Here is a 17,425-nt window from a genome sequence, read left to right as displayed (position 1 = left end):
AGGAAAGAAGCTCTTTTATAAATGGCAGGGGATGTGTGGTAGCAGTTTTACCGACTGGTGCACTTATCCTTTGAGAGTGTAATTTGTCCAGGTTATATCTGTGCAAGAAACAGACATTCATTAAGATAAGTCACAAGGGAAGACAGGGGAAAGCCATTTTCCCTCCTGATGATTAAACCCTCACTTCTGAAAATTTTTAATTAAAACAGGTTTTTATAACATTTCCCCATATTCAAAATAAATTATTTCTTTCCTTCTAAAAATGTAATTTGTCCCAGTGAAAATACCAGTTCTCACAAATATGCATTTTTCCACAAGAATTTTGTTTCCATTTGAAAATATTGTTCAAGAATAATGTATTAGCATACAACGAGGAGCAGGTAAACAGGCACAAGCATGAGTAAATATACCAAAAGTTATTTTAATTTTTATGTTTTCTGTTCTCATCTTGATCAAGATCTGATTGGAACGCAATCAAAAAACCATAGATAAACATGTAGAAACTACTCTGTACCAGGTTCTTGGTGTTTATTTAATGGATTTAGTGGCGTTGGTTCAGGGTGCCTAAAGAAATTTAGGAAACAGTGGTTACAAGTGGAGATCTAAAAAACAATATTTTTGTGGAAAAGTTAAATCTGGCCTATCATGATTAAGAAAGTCTTTAGAAAATAGTCCATATAACTAAGGAAATCTTTAAATATTATGTGGAAAGTTTTCTTTTTAGTTAATTAAAAGGGATCAAATGAGAGGAAAGAAAGGCTGCAAATGCATCATGTCGTGGAATAAAAGTGTATGGTTCTTCCATATGTACAGCTGAAGACCTGAAATTGTTGCTGAAGAATTGCACTTTACTAGACACAAGATAGCAAGCAGGACAAAATTAAATCTTGTTTTATCAAGGGGATGGGCTAGACAACCTTATGGACACTTTCTTTCTATGATTTTCACACTTTTATACCTGAAACCAATATAATTATTCTTGAGGTCTGAAAGGATGAGTGATTTGAGGAGATACACTCTCAATAAATAGAGGTGTTATTGTTGAGACACTTTGTTCTCACAATGGGAATGTTCTTCTATGACAAACTTATGTGTGAGTAGTATGTATGAATGCATGTATAAATGCATTCCTGAGGTCATAGAATTAACTATCACACCACCACATACATAACTAGGAGTGTACTTGGCAAACTTCTTAATTTAATGTGCTCTGCTATGCAAAAAAAAAAAAAAAAAAAAAAAAAAAAAAATCTTGGACCAAAGTTCCAAAGAACTTGCCAAAGAACATACCAAAGTATGTCATGATGACTCTTATTCGTCTTCATATGCTGCCACATGGTTGGAAACTGAAGTAGAATTGCTTATCACTTATCTCTTGATTTCAGTCTTGGCTTTTGGTTTGGTTTAACAATGGTGAACTCATATATTTTGCTTTGGGGAAATGGTGGCATTGGGCTGATATTTGACTAACTAATGGGTCATATAAAATGTTTTTATAAATAAGTTTCCTTTGATGTGAAATGTCCTTTTACTCCTGTTTCAGCTCACAGTAAAAATCCATTCTACTTGTTAAGGGTCTTGATTCCATTTCCCATATTTAGAATCAGAATTGAAAGACCTCCATTGCACTCTAACTTTGCAAATGTAATGTAGTCACCTGTAGAGAATGTTTAATTATTCTAATGTTTAGTAAGCAGGTCAAAAAGAAATAAGAAGTCTAACTGTATCATCAGTTTATGAGCAAGACTGAGTGTCTGACTCTCTGGTTACTGAGCATCACATGCTGGGACTTATTCCACATTCTGAGGACACCTGACCTGGCAAAGGAGGGAGATAGCAGTGCCTGTCACAGCCTGGCACCTCAGCAAACTGTCCCTTACATCTGCCTGATGCAGGTGTTCAGATGGCAGCCTAACATATACCTAATCTACTGTTCTAATTGTTTGAACAGGGTTAAAAAACAAAATAAAACAGAAGAGATGGTGAAGAACTGGTTTGTATGCTGGCCACACAGCAGGCATCACAGACACACTGTTTAAAGCATCACAAGTTTATTGATCATGCAAGATGCCAGGTTGATTGGGACTGACACAGTATTTACTGACTATGAAATGTAAATGCCTAAAGCTGGAGGCTAGCTCCACACAGAAGTTTATTTCATTCAGTTTATGGAAATTTTATTACTGAATATTACTAACAAAAAAAAAAAAGTGTGGACATTTCTACTGGTTTATGTTCTGTTTGGGAAATTATAGCACACATCCATGAGATTTTCTTTGCTCCAAACCTTCCTGGGCAAATGGTTTTCTCACTTGGGGAATGAGGTTTTAGAAGGAAAACATTGCAACTGAAATAGCTCCCAAGCATCTGTGTGGAATGAGAATACCTTATAACTGATGCATTTAGCATTTCATCAGAAGCTTGTTAAGTCAGATTTGGCAGGCAAAAGCATGGTCTGATAGCCTCAAACTCATCCTGCTTTGGGTGTGCTGGTAGTAAGCAAATGTACCAAAGGTATGAGAACTATTACAGTGTGTGGTACAGCATCCTGGGCAGTGTTCTCATCAATAAAATTGGTTTGGCTTTCCCTTTTTGTAGTATGAATTTCACAGCCATTTAAATTAATTTACTAGAATGAAGTTAATTCTCATCTACACACCCTCATCCACACCCTTAAGAGAATAAGGCCCTAACTGGAAATAGGGAACAGCTTTCAGTAGTACTGCTTTGTGCCCTGATATTCTGAACACCTTTGAATCAACAGACACTTTTGTGGTTACTGAAGGACTATTTCATCTTATCCTTAGTTCTATTGTATATCTCCTTTTTAATGTTAGAAATAAAAAGGTTCTAAACTGAGAAACTATTTGCATGGTTGGCACCAGTTTAACTCCCATGATGCCTGAGAGTGTAGGAGTCCTGGGATGAACAGGAAATGGCTCTTTTCAAGGATGCAGCAGAGGTAGCACTCAAGTGATCAGAGATAATTGAGAAGAAGAGATACAAAAGGCTTAGAAGAAACGCACTGAAACTTACAGATGAGCACCAGCTGGAATCCTTCTCTCAAGTTACCTTGCTGGTTTGATGTTCAATTCTGATAATTACAGATCATTAGCAAGCAACTTGGAATTACCAGGTATGTCTCTTTTAACTTACTATGAGAAACCATTTTTAAAACATTTTTTATTGAGTCTGAGAAGCCTAGGTACACCAATACCAAGCACACAGATCTACATAAAGGCTGAAAAGAAAAGTTTGTTTCCTACTGTTTAAGGTAGGAAAAATCTGTTTGGAGAAGTCAGGAGAATGCAGGAGTATGGAAGTATGAGTACACATGGAAAACACATATCTTTCTGGATTTTGACAACTTACTTTTATGTCTCCTGCAGCAGAGCTAAATTTGGAAATTTTATCCCATAGGAAACTTGTGTATTTTAACATTTGCTTTTTTCCTCAATTCAGGACAAAAATATTATAATGAAAATTCCAGAAAAATATTAATCTGGAGGCATTCCTTAAGTTGAAGCTTTATCTCTTAGCTAATTCAAGTAAGCAGACATGCTTTAATTTTATTTTTTTTAATTAAGCTACATTTTCCCAGGGACACTTCACCTTAATGGGACTGGAGTTCAAAGACCTGAGCAGTGCTCCTGAGCTGGAGATGCAGTTGAGTGTCATATCCATACAGGCATCATGAGTGCCACTCTGCATTAGGCTATTGGAAGCCTGGCCTGTAGAAGCAGACATTAGGCTTTCTTCTTACAAAGTGATGTGCAGATGGTGGATTTGAAACAACATTCCTGAAGCACTTTAGATAAAAAGGCATATCAGATAAAGACGTGAAAACATATGTAACTTGTTTTTCAGTAGAAAATCTACGTTCAGCTGACTGTCTTTTTGGAAACAAGCATTTTCCTGAACTATGCAGAAACAAAGACTGCAGATATGAAAACTCTGAGAAACCTCCTTCTCTCAGTTGCACTGTTTGCAAGGCTTCCTGCTCCCTGGAAAACCACATTCTGTGAGCACCATAACCAAAAACCTTCACAGCAGCAGCACCTCTGCACAGGGGTAGCTCCTCTGGAGGAAAAGCTCCTTGGCACATGACTATTTATCTGAGTTTTAGCTCCTACCTTGGTGATACCATGTCATAAGATCCTTTTATTTCAACAGCCATTCCTGTGCCTTTTTGAGGCCTTGGTTAGCAGCTTTTTTGATGTTGAAAATTTTCTTTTTGGTCTACACACATACATGTGCTCTGTACTCACTGCACATGCATGAATTGATGTGATGTAGGACAGGTTTAGTGGGCTTTGTGGCTATGGACCAGCACACTAATGGTGTAGCCTTGCTGCAAGATGAACTTAAAATGTCATGGACAGCTCACAGTGTTGTATATGGATGAAGAGGACATAGCAAGCATTTATATCTTATTTCCATGGGTTAGTAAACATGGCTGATATTGTATTACCTGAAGTTGGATATTAGACACCATAGTTGCCTATACATTTTCTTTTTTATCCACAGTTGCTCACAGTTTTTTAACTCCGTGTGAGGTCAAGACCTTTGCTAGCATAAATTGATATTGCCATGTTTAAATTAACTGAGCTATGTTAGTTTATAGTGTCTAGGAGCTGGCTTTCATGCAATTTATTGCCAGGGCAATTGCAAATGTCCCTATTTATGAAAAGTTCTGACAATAAGATCAATTCCTTTGTACTTGAAATTCATATTGTGTTTGATTAGATGTAAATTAATTAAACAGAAGTGGATTGTATAGATATATTTGTGGTTAGTATTCTAATTAACAAAAACAACTCCCCTCTGACAATGTATCTTCCCACCTCCCGTGAGGAAATACATTGTCCTTATTATTTATCCTATCCAAAGCATACAAACTTTTGGGCTAGGTAAATAAGCAAATAATTTGGCTATAAATGCACTTTTGTTGCTGTCTGAGCAAAAGTAAATGTGGCTGCACACGTCTATTGTAGAGCTGTACCATATTTAGCTATGGATGTTAGAAAATATTTGTCTTGAAAAAGTGTCAGTGTCTGGCACTGCTTTCCAGGATGGTCTATACTTTGACTTTACCATTTGAAATGAAGATGTATATATTCTGGCTGCTGATGAAACAGACTGGCAGCTATTTATGGTTGCAGCTGGGGAGTGAATTAACTGTGGAACAATCTCAATCCATACTTTTGACATATGGTCCAGGCAATTGTTTCCTAAAATAAAATCATTCTGAAAAGGAGTAGTTTCTCCCTCTCAGGTAGGACAAGTTTATTTAAACATTATCAAAGCTACAACACTTATATAACTGAAGTATTTATGCAGTTGGTAGATGTTAAAAATATCATGTGCAGCGTACACTTTTATTAAAATATCAGAAGAAATTTGATTTTAAAGTGGAGGGGCTGAAACCTCAGGAGACATTTCTGGCAGTGCAAGATTATTTCCATCTTATTTATGGCTTTACAAGATGTCTTATATGACACGCAATGATGGTATCATGTGCATCCCATTTTTATTATTCTGAAACATTGGAGTAAACATGAACACTTTTCACTGCTTAAATGGTTCTTAAAGCAAATGTTTTGCGGTTTTTTCATCTTATTTCATTAGAACGGAGTTGGACATTACCAATTGAAAATGCTTTTATGGTTTACCATGTTCCACTGGCAAAACTTCGAAGGGAGTGGATTGTTGCACCACCATTTTGAAGAATTTGGACAGCTACGTTTTTCAAGTATCCTGGAAAAGTTGTCTTGGAGGCAACTCTTTTAATCAGTAACTTTAACATGTTTCTGCCAATGTAAATTATTCTGGTCTACTGCAGAACTGTCAATAAATTTCATCAGTTTAATATTTAGTATCCACCCTCTGTAGCTGGGAAAAGGCAATGCCATAAGCTAAAAAGAAACACTCAGGATAGTTACAAGTACTTGAGAAATATCTTCAGATCTTTCAACAATTGGACAACTTATCCACATTCTTTCAAAATGCTTAAAGTTTATTGGCATGTGAACTGCTTAGCTGAATGGATAGATGAAAAAGAATTAAATATTTTGCAATCACTTTGGGCAATTTCTTTCTCCTTATTCCAGGAATGGTCTGGTTAATTAGCATGCTTTAAACACAACATTTGGCTGTCTGATCTGCACAGATGTACTATTTGTGCTCTGCTGGTGATCCAGCTCCAAACATGCCACACTCCAGCTGCTTTCTGTGTATTGGCAGAAGCACTATCTTTACTGCTACACTTTAATTTAAAAAAAAAATAATTATTTTTAATTCTGTAATTTTTTCTTTTTCTTCTTAACTTTGTCAGTCACAAGTCAGGAACTTGAATCATTACATTTTAATTACATCACCTCTTTTACCTCAGGTGACTTTTCCACAGAGGATGTCATAACTATGATAAAAAAGACCCTCATAAAAAAATAGCTCGGACAGCAAATCCTGGCAATAAGTAAAAGAAAACCCATCAGTACATTTCATGGAGTCTAAAAATTAGTTTGGACATAGTCTGATTTCTGTTCTTCCTATGTTGAAGGTCTGAAAGACTTTCAAAGTGTTGCATAAGACAGAACATGCTCACTCAGCATTGAGAGGGTGCAATAGATGCACAGTTTAAATCACAGAGTCTCAAGGATCGGATGGAGAAACTTTCTTTAAGAATAGACACTAGATTTAACTACAGCAAAATTACATACCCTTTCAGCTTCACGTATATATGGTGTTCCTCAGAGGGAGCTGCCCACATACATTGGTGGGTGTCCTCTCCATGGCAGTAGAGGGCCATCTTCTGTGACATTATTCACTCAACTATTTGTTTGGGGTTTTTTTTCTGTTATAAAAATACAAATTTCAAACTATGAAAAAAAGGAGTAGAAAAAAGGAAACACTACAGCAACAGAGTTCAAGGCTAAGTGCAGCAGTCACAGAAATTCAGACAATTCTCTCTCCAGCCTGTCATGGTCCCTGGTGTATCTGTTATTTCTCCCAGCTTTGTGCCATCAATTCACCTACTGAGGAGCCATCTGCCCCTGTATCCAAGTCACCAAAGGATAAGTTAAACAACACTGGGCCCTGTATTGAACCTTCAGGAGCACCACTAGTGACAAGCCTCCAGCTAGATCCTGTGTCTCTGGTTATGATTGTCTAGGATCTGCCATTCAGCTAGTTCTCAATCCACCTCACTATACACTCAGCCAGTCCACACTTCCTCAGTTCACCCATGAGGATACTGTAGGGCTCCAAACAACTTGCTCAATGAGGTTTTTAACAGGGTTATGGTTTTTCATGTACTCTGAGTTGGAAGCATAGGAGAAATAATAACAAGATATTCTGAAGAAGTCAAAACAGCAAAAAATATTTTACCGGCAATTTTACAAAATCAGAGAACTTTGGCAAAGGGTTTAGAACAAAAGTCAAGCAACATAAAAACACTTCTCAAAGTATTAACTTGGCCCATTCAACTTTGCAAACTTCAAGCCTCTTTGATTTCAAGTTACTCAAGAATTCCAAATGGTAGTTAAAAGAAGAAAAATACAGAAAATATTTAGAAAAGCACATATATGCCTACCCACTTCTGGGTTACAACCATGATAGAAACTCCAAGGAGAGGCTGTGTCCAGACAATATGATAACCTTCTGTTCAGCCTTAAATAGCCCTTTGCCTTCTTGGGCCCTTGCCCCAGGTGGAATTTCTGGTTCTTTGGCCACTCACGTGCTGGGTTAGATGCTCCAGGGGCAGGTGTGGATCATTACTTCTGGTATGCCATAATTGGTAGCCACTGCAGGGCTGGGATACAGGCTCTAGGGGTGTGGGGTAGGGCTCTGCCTCACATGAGCTAGGCCCAACTTGTCCCTTTCTCCACACATGCATCCCAAAATATCTTTCCAACCTCTCACAGATGCTGTGAGAGTGTCAAAAGCCTTGCTGAAGTCAAGATAGACAAAATCCACTGCTGTCCCCTCATTCATTCAGGCAGTCATTTCATCACAGGAGGCAATCAAGTTGTCAAAGCATGATTTACCTTTAGTGAATCCATGCTGGCTATTCTTGATTAGCTTGTCATCCATGTGGATAGAGATGACCTCTAGAATGAGGTGTATCATCACCTTTCCAGGCGTTGAGGTGAGGTTGGTTGGTACTTCTCTGGGTCCTCTTTCTTGCCCTTTTGGAAGATGAGGGTGACATTTGCTTTCTACCAATCCTCAGGCACCTCTCCTGATCTCTACAGCTATTCAAAGATGTTTGTGAATAGTCTGTTGTGTCCACCAGCTCTCTCAGCACTGTGGATGCATTCTGTCAGTGCCCACAGACCTGTGCATGTCAAATTTGTCTAACCCGATTGTCCTTGAACAAGGGAAAGTCTTCAGTCTTGAGGCTGATGGTGACTTTCCTGTGTAGAAGTCATACTTTGACTAGTAATATATCATCTCTGACAGAGAATTGTTATAACACTTCTATGAACACACCAACAGTGTTATTAATCAAACTGTTTATATACAGAAAGCCTTTATCCATGATATATTTGTTTTCTTCTAAAAATTGTTGGTTTTCTTCTGACCGCAGTTTCTGGTATCCCAAAGGAGCACCTGTTCATATTTCCATTTTTCTTCTTCCAAAGAAAGGGCAATTATTACAAAATCTATCACTGTAAGATTGACATCATATTTTATTCACACAGTTTAAGGGAGTAAAGTCACATTCTGTACAGAAAAAATAACCTGCAGTACTATCAGAAGTAGCAGAAGTAATGAAACTTTCTGTCATCTAAAGTAGACCAAAATTTCATATGAAATATTTATGCAATTATAGAGTTGATAGTGGAGTCCCAAGAAATGATAACTGCAAGGTCTATTTTCTGAAAAATGTTGTCTCTGAATCTTGTGCATGTAGGAGTAATGCTTTTAGTGTCTTTTTTGTAATGTCATCATAAGATAGCACTGACAGGTTGGACCATAATGGCAGCTTACAGAAAGTTTTTATTAGACAGTATGTTTAGGGGTCAAGATGACCCCCATATGCCTCATTGCTTTTGTGTGTCTGGGTGCCATTTAGATAGACATAAGGAGAAGTTACAGAGGGGCAGGAGGAGCTCTCTGCTGTGGTTAAACCCAGTAATGGCTTTAAAGTAAAAGAGGTTATATTTACATTAGATATGACGAAGAAGCTTTTTACAATGAAGGTTGTAAAACACTATAATAAGTTGCCCAAAGAGGTGGTGGATGTCCCATTGCTGAAAATATTCAAGGTCAGGTTGAATGGGTATGTGAGCAGCACAATCTAGTTGATGTCCTTGCTTGTTGCAGGGGATTTGGCTAGTTAACCTTTAAGGGTCCTTTCTAGCCCAAACTATTGTATAATTCTATGATTCTGTGATTCTCAAGATGGCCAAGGTGCCATGGCCCTGGGGCAGGGTGAGACTGCAGAGAGGTGGCGAAACCAGCAGGGCAGCTGGAATCAGTGTGGTCACCACCTCAGGCATGGGATGAGCCCTGTCCTGATGATACAGTGCCTGCCTGGAGCAGACATTACTGATAAACAAAAGCAGGGCTATGAATAAGCCAAGCATGTCTGGTCTGCTTCAGTCCAAGAAAACAGGGGGTTTTTACAATTTAGAGGGGTAGAACTGTGGAGAGTGGTCACACTGGCTTTACCTTTGCTCGCAAGAGGAAACATTATAGTATAGTCATAAATGTCACCACTCTGGGCCAAGCAATAACTTTTAATGTCATCATAACCAAGGGGCATTTAGAAAGTTTGTGAGGGAAGTTTGGGACTCAGCCATATATATGCACATCAGCTCATATATAAATTCAGTCATTTCTTAGACTTCCTCAATTAGAATTTATTTGTACTTCAAACTGAAAGTATGAGATTTATGACTTTCAAGCACTGCTTAGCTAGAGCATGTAGCAGCATGTCTACTTTTCTATGCCACCGGAGCACAGTGTTTCCAGCCTCTCACTTTGCCTGTTCACATTTTAGCTTCTACTGAGACAGCACCACAATTGCCTCTTCCTCTAAGGATGGATACTGGCATGTGAGTAGTGGCTTGCTAGGCACTGAAATGAGGGCCACAGCTTCTTTCTCTGCGGCAACCAAACAACTGTCTGATGTAACAATAAACCTTCATGCATGATTTGGGACAAATTTTACTTGAAGATGAGGAGTTAAAGTCCTTTACATTCCTTTTTGAATTCCTAGTTCCTGTCCATTCAGACCTAAGCACACTTGTATGCTGTGGCAGAGCCTTACGATACAGTAATTAGCCGTGCTGGTGATTACCCTGAGATAGTGGTGGGTAAGAGTTACTCATGTTTTGAGTGTCTTCTGAATGTTGTGAAAGGTATAAGTCAGTTTGACTCTCAATGACCATGAGTCACTGATGGAGACAATTTCATGTCCTGGAAAATCAGTAGAAAAGAAAGTCTTTACCCTGCTATTTGCTAAACATTCATCACTTTTGCAGAAGGAGAATTTCTAAACATGAGTTAGACCCCTTGAAAAATCTGTGTCCCTTTAAACTCAGCAGTTAAGGGATGCCAGCATCTTACAGAGTAGACAAACAATGGCTTTGCTTTGGACCTGTTGGGACAAAACACCTTTCTGTGCTAGAGGAGAGAGAAAAAGCAAAGGTGAACAACTGAGGAGATGCAGAAAGGGCTGCTGACCACCTTGAACTGAGCTCTCCACTGTTGTATATACAACCAGAGATACTGATTCTTGTCTGAATGCCATAACCTGGCCTTCTGAATTACCATTGTGCCATGTTGTTCACAGATGCACAGGGAGCTAACTCAGTCACCTATTCAAAGTTGTTTTACAGCAGGATTATGGGGCTGACTCTGTCAAAGTCTACTCATATCTCACTTTCAAAAGAATACCCAGCTATTAGAGAGAAAGGGGACGATGGGTATTCTGTTCCATGTTAATTGTGTATGCGCTCATAGGGGAATGAGCATCTTGCATTTCAATAATTATTTTTCTTTATTCTTTACTCTAAAATCAGAAATATGGTGGTTTTACAACCATCAACTTTCTTCTCCCAAATGTTCTCCAGAGTCAGTTTTTTGTCATCTATAACTCATTTCTTTGGTTGTTAGGTGTAATGACAGTGGATAATGTGTTGTTGGTTATAGATCACATCAGAAAAATGAGCCCTTCAGTCATGTCTGGTATTGTTTGCTTGAATAACAAATGAGCTCTTATAGCCAATGGCACTTTCACATATGTATCCCCTATGCCAGGGGTAAAAATAAAACTACTGGCAATCAACAGATACAATCAACAGATCTAGGCCCATTCCTGATGAAAAGTTATTTTAAGTTCTCTACTGAGTCACCCTCAGTTCAATATACTGATTATTAAAGTGCAATGGGGCATAGTAAAAACATTATACAGTTCCTGCAAAATTAATAACTAAAGTTGCAGACCCTGGAAAGTCTCCTGACTGTCTGCTGCAGACAGCTTTGCCAACTCACAGCTACTGTATAGGAAGCTCTCAGGCCTTCCCTGAAGAGGTCAGGTTTTACATGTCCATAGACATCTGCTTAAGTCCTCTGACTCCATTCTCTCTATACCTTGATACCTTGATTTAGACAGATGCGATTTTAACTTCTAATTGTATTTTGATGAGGTGTTTCTCTCCCTTGAGTGACTGCTTGTGAAGCAGGAAGAAGAAAAATTTAAAGGTTAATAAATCCTTGAAAAAACCCATGCACTTACTTCCTGAAGGTTAAAATAAATAAAGGCTCCCAAGAAATCTAATTTCTATAACACTGCCTTCCTTTTCCTCTACTGGGACTTCTTTGGTGAAACATTAGGAAATCCTTTCCTTTGTTGTCCTTTCAGGACAACAGCAAAATTAGAGAAGATTAGTTGTCCCATCTTCCTTTCCCTCAGGAAATTTTCCCTCAGAAACAATGAATAAACTCATAGAAGTTCCATCTAGACTGGAAAAGACCTCCAAGATCATGGAGTCCAACCTTTGATCAATCATCACTCTGTCAACTAAACCATAGCACTAAGTGCCACATCCTGTTTTTTCTTGATAAACTCCCTGGGTAGGCCATTCCAATTCAACCTAACCCTGAATTAAGCCAATACAACACCATAACCAGACTGAGTATGGGATTTTTCAGGTATATGCACCTCTTTTAATTAAAATATTTTAAAGTTTCTCTCAGTGTTTAAGAAAACTGCATTTGAAAATACAAACCTACATAACCCTTGCATTTTTCTCATGCAGTTCAAAGTGCTGAATAAAATATGGGTATTGTTTGAACCACTTAATTCTCACAGATAGTCAGTATAGAAAGTTTAAGAGATTCATTTCAATCAAAATAGACATCTACACTAATGAACTGATGATACCTCTTTCAGACACTTTATTAGTTATCTAGGTCTTTGAGCAGGAAACCTGAGGTTTGAATGATAAATTGATTTGGAAATACTCACCTGTTCAAAAACATAAATATCGAGTAAAGCTCTCCAAAGTCCCAGTTTTAATTCCAAAGGCATATTTTATCTTTATTTCAGTATATTGTGTGTGAACTGCACCAGCCTCTCTCTCTTTCTCTTGCTTTGTACCTGAATGGTGGAAAATAAAAATAAGATTTTTTTTCCTATAAACTACAGCTTTCAAATGTTTAATGTACCTGAAGAAAGATGATATTTGGAGGAACATTTCAAATTTCCTTTCATGTCTTCAATTCTGTTGATGTTTGTGTGTGACAAAACCTAAATTTTCTGGCTTGTATTGGGAATATTAAGGCAAAAAGCTGGCTTCACTGACCTTACTGGGAACAGTCCTCCATCCTCACAGTGCTCACCATGAGCTGACTGGCCATTAAAAGAATGAGATTCAGAGCTCAGGACAAAAACTGTATTTCAGTCTAGGATGAAATGGGATCCCTCCTTCTTTCCTTCTGCCTTCATTTCTACAAATTTTTTTAAGGAAAGCTGAATCCACTTCAGGCTCTCCTCCCTGAATTTGATGGAAAATTGTTGCAGTAGTCCAATATGGAGATAGACATGTGGCTTGGCCAAAGACAGACATTTCCTAACACTGTTAACATTGATAACAAGTTTTAACAGTCTTCTGGCTGTGTGTTAATTTGGCAATTCAAACCATTTGCCTTCAAGCTCAAACTGCTTTTGCCTCCCAAGCAATATCACTTTTTCTATATTTGGCTAGAAATTGAAATTTCTTCTTTTTGTGCTGGTATTTATTTCTGTGAGGCATTGGCATCCCTAAGCAAAATTATATCTGCTGCTGAACTATGAAAATGCTTTCTAAAAGCCCTCTGTATAAGGAGGTTGGCATAACTTCGCCAGTTTAGGCTTGAGGTCGTTCATGGATCTGTGTTTTTAAACAAGAAGTGTATGTGTCCATTCTGGCTGCCCAAAGTTTGTCCAAAATTTAAAAATTAAATAAAACTGGGTTTTCTTGCAATTTATTACCTCTTTTTAGTAGGTAAGCATAGCAGAAAAGGACCCCAAGTGCTGTAGAGGCAGCTATTTGCACATGAACTAGTTACTGGAGTGTTTGTACTGATTTGTCATTTGTGGCACTCTATTCTAGGAATTTTCCCTTATTCAGCAGTTTAGCACCCATTTTCCAGGTTTTGGAGTACATATCCTGAGTAGAAAACCACAATATCTGTTTGCATCCGTTGTCCAAAACAGCCATGTTTGGAATTATTTACTTGTAGGCTGTATTTCAAATTGAGCTTTTAAGAGTCATAAGTGATACCAAATTTCATTTAAAGTTTTCTTGAGGGCCAAAATTTCCTCCTCTCCTCCCATTTAGTTTTCTGGGATTTTATTTTTTTGGTTGGTTTGTTACTTGGTTGGTTGGGTTGGTTTGTTTCTGGGAGTTTTTCTGACCATCAAAGCTACCTAAACAAGAATAACAATGTCTGAAAACAGTTTTGCATTTACATTGTCAATTTTGTTAAATCTCAAGAAATAGTATCACCTTAATCTTTTTCTTCAAATTGAAAGAAAATACCCTGTATTTCCCCTTCTGTTGACAGCTTTCTCTGCATTTGTGTGCAGTTACACAGCTGGAGTGAGATAGACTTTAGGATATACAGCATGATGTATATTTGGATGTCATTTGCTTAGGGACCCTTGCAGAGGAAGAAGTTATAGGTATGCAGTGAAGTTAAAATATTTTGTTCATTTAATTATTAAATAAACCCTTGGGCTACATTGTGACCTTGAGTTACTTAGCATGTGCATTGACTGAGTTGCTGAGAACTCATCTTTCTCTCTCACTGCAATTTGTAGTTGCACAATCCATAAAACATTGCCGTGTCTGGCACGTTACAATGATGCAGCCATCTTTTCAGCAGTGTTGGGATGCAGGGGAAGTATTATCATCTCTTATCAGGTCTTTTGTGAGTTGCTTTGTGTTCTGTGGTCTCCAACAAAGAAGCATGGTGGAGGCAAAATGTTGGTCTCCATGTGTCTATGCCTTATCCATGACTTTCCTAACTGTCACAACTTTCCCTCTTTCTGAGCTTCAGAAAGCTTCAGACCACAAGCATCTTTCTCTCTCTGAGTTATATTTTCACTGCTCCTTGTCCAGATTGACAAATCTCAATCTTTTCCTATCAAAAGACGCATCTAAATGTGCAGAAGACTCATCTAAATGTATTTGCAGCTCTAACATCTGTTGCAAATACTGTACTAATGAGATATCCTTTATAATTTTACTTTTCTTCCTAAATATTGTTATGAAATGCATTATACCTTGTTCTCTCCCTCTCTTAATCTTATCAGCAGAATTCTGCTAATAATTAATTTTCTTTTGTACAAAAGAAGGCCTATTGTGTCAACATAACACAGGTATACCTACTATCATCATGCACAGCAGCTCAGTTTACCAATCTAACCATGGATAAACTGCATAGGATAGTCAAACCTTAAAACCAGTTATTATTGATTTGCAAATCTTTCATTTGGTATAATTTAGAATTAATTTATAAAAATATGGTTTCCCTTAATATATAGAGTACAAATATTTTTAAGTGTGAAAAGAGCCTTAGAAAGAAAATTTAAGGTTTCTAACCCATGTGAGAGAGCACAGAGTTAGTAAGGAGCTTAAGACTGGGAAGACAAATGTATGGACAAGGTTCTTCTCCTTCCTAGACAGACAAACGGAATGCCCATTATTTGGTTCATAAAAGGATTCTGAAACACATTAACATAATTAGGAGTACAATGCTGGGCCAAATTTTGTTAGCTATTCTAGTGCCACCACAGCAAATTCAGTATGATTTTTACCAGAAGAGATTCTTAGCAATGCAATGCCAAGTACAAATGGAAAATACATTTTCTCCCATTAAAAAAAAATAAATCATTCAAAATATTTTGATGGTGTCATGACAAAAGCAGCTGCAGTCTAAAACTTTGCATGTAAATAGTCTTAATGAGGGGAAGTGTCTTTAACAGATGGGGTGTTACAAAATTTTAAAGCAAAAATCTTCACAAGCATTTTTTAAGAATTTCATTATAAAACAGATAGAGCCACACTTTTTATGAGATGAAGGGACAAGGGCTCCTGCCCTTTCCCTCAGGTTTTCGTGTTTCTGGTTTCAACTGAGGAGGAAGGTAATTGTAAGCAGCAGACTCTTAGCAACAAGTTGAAAGCTGTACTGACTTATTAGAGCCCTTGGTAGTTGCTATGTACCTAGTTTTTCTTCTTGGGAAATGAATGGCCTCATTTACACCAGAAAATGCTGTTGAAATATCAGACAATGTAAGTTCACTTATAAATGAAATTATTTGGTGAAAAATTAGACAAAATGGACAAACACAGGTTTGTAGATAAGGTGATGTTGGAGGTAGATTTCTACCACACCTCCCACGAATGCATTGGCGTCATCCTCAGGGTTCAGTGGCCTTTTGTATTTCCATAAGGCTTTTAAATGTCTCCTGAGGTGGATGAACCCATCACCAGCAGTCAAGAAAAAATCTTCCAAATGAGTCTACAGATGGTAGTATTTGACTTTGGGGGGAGAAGTTTTTCCCCACAATGTACCGAATGCTGGTTCCTGGGCAGGTGCTGTTTGTGTGATGCCAGGAAACCTGAGCCGTGTGTCACCCACACCTTCCAGAAGTACCTGTATGGCGTCAGCAAGCACACCAGTATCCAGGCTCCAGCACTGATAAGGTAAGGAAGTGCAGGCAGGGACGTGGGTTTGCTCAGTCCTGACTCCAGGGTCACCTAATGTGGTATACTCGAGGCTAGGCTTTCATTGATCCTGATTCTGTCACTATAATTATGTTCATTATTTGCCTGCTGTTGAATTAAGCTCTTACTTATTTCAAGTGCTTGAGCTTAGCTGAAAATGAGTTTTGAATTTCCTGATGGGATCAAAGGTTGTGAAACTCTTTTCTGAAAACTCAGACCTTGCTATATTAATTAAATCTTCCTGCCTATGTCACCCATTCTTTAATAGACATTGAGTCATTAACCTTCCTCTTTCTTTTTCTTTCATAATGTGAAGAAAACTCTTCAGCTTCAAAAACAAAAGCACATTTCTTCTAAGACAATGATGAAAGGATCTTACTGTTTCAATCGTGGCATAAAGAATGGTAATTTTATATCTCTCTGACATGCTTAGATCTGGTAATTATTAAATGCTTACACATCACCAATAACTTTTTTTTCCTTTTTCACCTACTTATTTTAACATAAATATTTGGTGCTCTCTCCATCCAGCTTCTTCTGTAGAAATTATTCTTATACTTAGTGCTTTATAAAGGTCCTTGGGAGACAGGCAGCCTATCTCCTTCTCTGCCCAACTCTATGTCCTGAAATGACTTTAGTAACTCAGGGCACATTTCACTTTGCATTCATTGGCACTTTGATGCTCCAGTACAGCCAAGTAACTGTCGTAGGGGAAGGAGAATGTGCTCATTAAGGCAGAAGTTTCTAGAGGAATACAGTGGTTTTGCAAGGTACTGCCTATGAACTGACCTGTGATAGCTCTTCACATGGATGTGTTCATATAACTAAGGAATACTTAGTTTATTATAAATTATACAGTAACTTATCAATTACTGTCCAAAACTATTATTTAGTTTTGGACAGTAATTGATACTTCAATAGAAACTCTCATTATTCATGAAGCAAGAATGCAAACACAAAGGCTAGGTAATGCTTTCTTCCATTTGGGTGTATTATTTTTCTGAACAAGAACTACAAGACGAGATTTTTTTCTCCCACAGACATAATCTGAGTTCTGGCTGTTTTCATATGAAATAGCTGAGCCTGAAATGGGATGATTCCCAGTGCAGAAACACAGTCTAAAGTCCTCTGTATCACCTCAATCCTGTGAAGATCCCACACCAAAACCAGGTGGTGCAGCAGCAGAAAAAAGGATGAAGAGG

General features: G+C 37.9%; 1 long non-coding RNA gene across 1 annotated transcript; it reads left to right on the top strand.

Annotated features, from left to right (window-relative positions):
• The first annotated feature begins 2,927 nt into the window (after positions 1 to 2,927).
• Positions 2,928 to 5,869, top strand: LOC135298004 (uncharacterized). The gene is made up of 2 exons (XR_010359963.1): positions 2,928 to 3,136; positions 5,629 to 5,869. It is a non-coding gene; the product is annotated as an uncharacterized LOC135298004 (long non-coding RNA).
• Positions 5,870 to 17,425: the final 11,556 nt, after the last annotated feature.

Source organism: Passer domesticus, chromosome 3, assembly GCF_036417665.1.
Source record: "Passer domesticus isolate bPasDom1 chromosome 3, bPasDom1.hap1, whole genome shotgun sequence".
Classification (NCBI taxonomy): Eukaryota; Metazoa; Chordata; class Aves; order Passeriformes; family Passeridae; genus Passer; species Passer domesticus.
The sequence above is the reverse complement of the archived record's forward strand: the minus strand, read 5'-3'. Positions and strand labels throughout refer to the sequence as shown.